This window comes from Pristiophorus japonicus, chromosome 9 (genome assembly GCF_044704955.1).
Source record: "Pristiophorus japonicus isolate sPriJap1 chromosome 9, sPriJap1.hap1, whole genome shotgun sequence".
Taxonomy (NCBI): Eukaryota; Metazoa; Chordata; class Chondrichthyes; family Pristiophoridae; genus Pristiophorus; species Pristiophorus japonicus.
In genome coordinates, this window is record NC_091985.1 from 118770795 (window position 1) to 118776961 (window position 6167).

Sequence of the window (6167 nt, forward strand, 5' to 3'; positions counted from 1 at the left end):
TTGACTCACTCGCCTACTCCTGGGTCATGTAAGCTGAGGTCAGGTCCAATTTTGAAAAAAGTTTGCCACCGGATAGCGTCGCAAAGAGGTCCTCCACTCTCGGTAGCGGGTACTGGTCTTGGAGTGATACCCGATTGATGGTGGCCTTGTAATCGCCACATATCCTGACCGACCCATTCGCCTTAAGCACCGGCATGATCGGGCTCGCCCAGTCACTGAATTCAACTGGCGAGATGATGCCTTCCCTCAGCAGGCGGTCCAATTCGCATTCTATCTTTTCCCGCATCACGTACGGCACCGCTCTGGCCTTGTGGTGTATTGGTCTGGCGTCTATGTGAATCACTACCTTGGTCCTCATGAAAGTGCCGATGCCGGGTTGAAATAATGAGTCAAACTTGTCCAGGATCTGAGAGCATGATACTCGCTCCACAGAAGAAATTGCATTGACATCGCCCCATTTCCAGTTCATGACAGCAAGCCCACTCCTCCCCAGTAGTGCGGGATCGTCCCCGGGGACAATCTAGAGTGGCAACCTGTTCTCTGAATCTTTGTGGGTCACGACTACCATGGCACTGCCTAGCACCGGAATGATCTCCTCTGTATATGTCCGTAGCTGTGCGTCAATCGGCAATAATTTTGGCCTCTTGGCCTTGGACACCCACAACCTTTCGAACTGTTTGATACTCATCAGGGACTGGCTGGCCCCGTGTCTAGCTCCATTAATACTGGGATGCCATTGAGGAGCACTTTCATCATTATCGGTGGCGTCCTGGTGTATGAACTGTATATGTGCTCCACATGAACTCGCTGAACTTCAGCTTCCAGCGATTTCCCCCAGTATTCATTTGGCCTTGTAGGGCTTACATCGGGCCCGTCCTCCTCGTACATCAACCTGGTTCAATCTACTGTAACCTTTTGTTCTGGAGTGAAAGTCAGTTCCTCCTTTCTATCTCAACCACACATTAGGCACAATTTTCTCACAGTTTTTAATATCAAAAATCAGAATGCTGCAGATGCTGAGAATCAGAAAACAAAAACAGGAAAAGTTGGAAATACTCAGCGGGTCAGTCAGCATCTGTGGAGAAGCAGTTGTCAGTCCATCAAAGATTCAGGTCGAAGACACTTCGTGCACAGTCTGGTAACCAAAGCACTGTGTTATTCTCAGCTTGGCTGTGAGCCAGAAGGTCTTGGCTTCAAACGCCAGTTTAGGATTTGAACATGTAATCTAAGCCGACACCTTTGTGCAGTAATGTCAGAAATGTCAATATGGAGTCTTGGTTTAAGACTGAAGGAGATGTTAATCCAAGGCCCCATCTGCCTGCACAGGTAGATGCAAAGAATCCCTGCACTATTCTCAGGAGAGCTAGGGAGTTCTGGTGCTTTGGGCATTATTTATCCCTCAAAACAAATATCACTGAAACAGCTGTCTGTGAGACTTTGGCTGCCGTGTTTCTCGATGTTACAACAGTGACTACGTTGCAGAAGTAATTAAGTGGCTGTGAAGGATGTGAAAGGTGGTATATAAATGCAAGTTTTTTGTTTCTTTCAATTGGAGAATGAGAGGTGATCTCATTGAAACATATTAAATTATTAGAGGGCCTGAAAGACTAGATGCAGAGAGGCTGCTTCCCCTAGCTGGAGAGTATAGAACTAGGGGGAATAGTTTCAGGATAAGGGGTCGGCCATTTAGGACTGAGAGGAGGAGAAATTTCTGCACTCAGAGGGTTGTGAATCTTTGGAATTCTCTACCCCAGAGAGCTGCGGATGCTTAGTCGTTGAGTATATTCAAGACTGAGATCGATAGATTTTTGGTCTCTAGGGGATTCAAGGGATATAGGGATAGGGTAGGAAGATGGAGTTGAGGTTGAGGGGCAGTATGGCCTACTCCTGCTCCTATTTCTTAAGTCCTTGTGTTCTTAATTGAGAATCAATGCATTTACTGTCAAAAAACCATTATCACCACTCCACAGAAAAATAATCCAGCCTATTCCTCGGACAGCTAATTCTCGCCACAGTGGGAAGTGATGGAAGAGTCTGCAAGCCTGCTTGATACTACTATACCTGTATTGAATGATCTATTTGCTGCACAGTGCCACCACATGACTTTACTGGGCATTACATGTGCAGCACTCACATTTTCCGCAACTGATACGATTCATGTTCATTTAAATTTTTTGTTTTGCACCAGTCACATCTCTTTTTCTCTCTCTTCTGCCTGTACTTCATGCAGTTCTACAGAACTATCAGAAGCTGCAAAACAATCAACACGATAGGGACAGAATTCTTGAGTGATGTGGAGGGATGAAACCATTGCCAATGCTTTATATCTCCAGCTAAAGGGGTCTCCTCCTCTTGCACGCTCTGGGACTCCTATCACAGCCCAACCTCCTCCCTGGCATCACTCGTGTGCTCAATATGGGCATCATCTTGTAGCTGTAAACATCGATGGCTGCTGGAGAACCATCAACTTAAAAAAAACGCTCTTTGGTCTGCCCGAAACTTGCTGGTCTTCCAGCGCAAGGAGCCCTGTAAAGGGGCTGTGCACCCAGAGATAAAATGAACAGGATACTGTTTAGGACCCTCCCGTCATTGTACACCGAGGGGGTGGAACTAGTGTAAAACCCTTTGGGCTGTATATAATATAAATGTACATGTACCTGCACTGTTAATGGAATGAAGCACCCTAGAGTGCCACGTACTGTAGTTAATCTGTATTGCACTATGTAAATTGTGACATTTGGACTGTACTGTAATATATCTTAATACATTTTATGTAAGCTGCTTCCTATATCCAGGCATATTTTATAACTGATTTTATAACTCTACCATAAAGCTTCTGAAACTGATATTGCTGATAGATACCCACTGGCTCGCACAAACTCTCCTGAAGAATTAGAATCAATTCAGATTCGCGAGTCACTGGGACAAAATGCCGAAAAGCATCTTGACAAAATGACATAAATATCTGCCCAGCTATTGTTTGTTCAAACCCAAAATTAGAAATTCAGACCGTGGGTCAAAAACCGAGCATGCCCAGAATGACGTATAGTGTCCTTCATTTAATAAATAGATGACTTACTAACCCATTTCAATATTATATCTTCCAACTCTGTCCTCTGTTTCGGCCTCAGGGTGACCTGAGTGACCAGGGTGACTCAGCCTATGAAAGTATCAGCTTCTCTTGTTTTAAATGTTTTGCTTTATTCATTAACATTAGTGATTGGGGAAATAATACACATCAGACTCCCTGAATGATTCTCAGAATACTCTTTTTCAGGGAGGCAACATTTCATTTGGGATTCCTGGTCACAGCTGCAGCGAAAGCTCCCTGTAGAATCCCACAGTACCACCACTCTCCTGTGCGTCTAGGCTACCCGTCTCTCAACCTTTGGGTAGTCCCTTGCTTCACAACATGGCACTGTTGCTCAGGCCTACCCCCGTCTCCACCCCGTCTACTGCCATCATCCAGCTCCAAAACTTTGGGCCCTGTACTTGGTGGAAGCCAAGGCCTGCCCAAGTGCTGCCCAAACGACAGCCGATGGCCACCGAGACACCGGGCGGTACTTTGCCAGGAAGATCCCTCGAAAAGAGATGGCAGTACTGCCCGGCAGCCAAATAACGGCTTACACCATCAATCTGGGGGGCAGCGGGCGGGAGCTCTCAATCTCGGTGGCAAATGTGTTCCTCGCCAAAGTTCCACCGAGGATTGAGTCGGGCCCAGGGAGGGGGGGGAAACTGAAAAATAAAAATATTCACAATAAAACACCATAACACCTTCAGGGGACCCCACACAGGTAAAACCCTGAAAGAAATAAAATTAAAAAATGTTCACTAAACTTTTTTTTGCAGGTCTTCTTACTTACCATTGGGGTTAGACCTGCCTCCACACAGTAGTCCTTCCCTCTGCCGACGCCGACTCCCGCCCACAACAAAATGCCAGCTCGGCGGGCAGGAGGTCACTTACGCGACTTGGCCGTCAGCAGCCGTCAGCGGCCGGTTCCCGGCGGTACTCCCCTCCCACCGGATGCAGACTTGGAGGAATCTGTCACCGAGGGGAGAGCAGCTAAAAAACTCAGCGGCAGCCGGCGGCAGTGGGTGCTAAGGCTACCAATTTCGGGCCCTTTGTATCTATTATATCTATTGGACAGCTGCAGTAACTCAGAGGTTTGCTGCATCGGTGAGTCCCGTCTCCCCCTGTGGGTCATCACCCATTTCCCTCCTTCTGCACTATGCCTGTGTCCTGCACTCTCCAGCACTGCACTTTGGTGCTGATGTTGCAGTCAATTATTTCTCGAGCACAGAAATCCACTGCTCTGAACACTGCCGTTTCTGCAACAACAACTTGCATTTATATCGCGCCTTTAACGCAGTAAAATGTCCCGAGGTGCTTTACAGAAGCATTATCAAACAAAATCTGACTGAGCCACATAAGGAGATATTAAGGCAGATGACCAAAAGCTTGGTCAAAGAGGTCGGTTTCAAGGAGCGTCTTAAAGGAGAGAGAGGTAGAGAAGTGGCGAGGTTTAGGGAGGGATCTTCAGAATCAGGGCCCAGGCAGGGGAAGGCACGGCCACCAATGGTGGAGCGATTAAAATCGGGGATGCACAAGAGGCCAGAATTGGAAGAGTGCAGAGAGCTTGGAAGGTTATAGGGCTGGAGGAGGGTACAGAGATAGGGAGGGGTGAGGCCATGGAGGGATTTGAAAACAAGGATGGTGTTGTATATGGAGAAAGAGTCAGACTGAACACTGTGAGCTCAAAGTAAAGTGTCACCTTAGTCTTTTATTGCAGGTCTCCAGAGTGCCTCTCCAAACTGTGAAGCCTCCTTAAATACCTGTGCTCCCAAGTGATTATGGGTATTAGCCCTCTGGTGAGCCCTTTACAGAGTAAATACAAGTCCACATATATAACAACACTCCCCCCCCAAAGTCAATAGTGTAACTATTTATAATGTGAGTCGATCTGGGGTCCTCCTTGCCCTGGTTGATCGTCTTGGTGTGAAAGCTGGTGTTGTTGAATCATTTGTTGGGCCCTTGCTGGGCTGCTGTGCAGCTGGTCTTGCTGGGCTGCCTGGTGTGATGGGTCCTGCAGGGCTGTTGTGGATGATGGGTTCTGCTTCGTGGTCAACCGTGGTGCCGGTTGCCACTGGTGTGTATGTTGGGGGATCAAAGAAGGTAGGGTCCAAGGTGGGTTACTCAGGATAGTCCATGAATCTGAGTTTGATTTGGTCCAAGTGTTTCTGGTGAATGAGTCCATTTGAAAGTTTGACCCGAAACACCCTGCTCCCCTCTTTGGCCACGGCAGTGCCGGGAAGCCACTTGGGACCTTGTCCATAATTTAAAACAAATACAGGGGCATTAATTTCAATCTCGCATGACACATTTGCACTATCATGGTATGCACTTTGTTGAAGCCGCCTGCTCTCTACCTGTTCATGTAGTTCAGGGTGAACTAACGAGAGCCTTGTCTTAAGTGCTCTTTTTATGAGCAGTTCAGCAGGTGGGATCCCAGTGAGTGAGTGGGTCTCGTGCGGTAGCTAAGCAGGACTCTGCAGTGAGCCTTCAGTTACCCTCTTCAAGCCTTGCTTGATGGTTTGCAGTGCTCTCTCTGCCTGACCATTGGACGCTGGTTTAAACAGGGCAGATGTGACATGTTTGATCCCGTTATGGGTCATGAATTCTTTGAACTCAGCACTGGTAAAACATGGCCCATTGTCGCTCACCAGGACATCGGGTAAGCCATGAATGGCAAACATGGCCCGCAGGCTTTCAGTAATGGCAGCAGACGTGCTAGCCAACATTATCTCACATTCAATCCACTTGGAGTACGCATTTACAACCTCAAGGAACATTTTACCAAGAATGGGCCTGCATAGTTGACGTGTACCCTAGACCATGGATTGGAGAGCCAAGACCATAAACTTAGAGGCGCCTCCCTGGGTACATTGCTTAACTGTGAGCATGTATTACATCTGTGAACACAGGACTCTAAGTCCGCATCAATACTGGGCCACCACACGTGGGATCTGGCTATCGCTTTCATCATCACGATGCCTGGGTGGGTACTGTGAAGGTCATTGATGAAGGTGTCTCTGCCCTTCTTGGGGACCACAACTCAATTGCCCCACAGAAGGCAGTCTGTTTGTATAGACATTTCATCTTTGCGCCG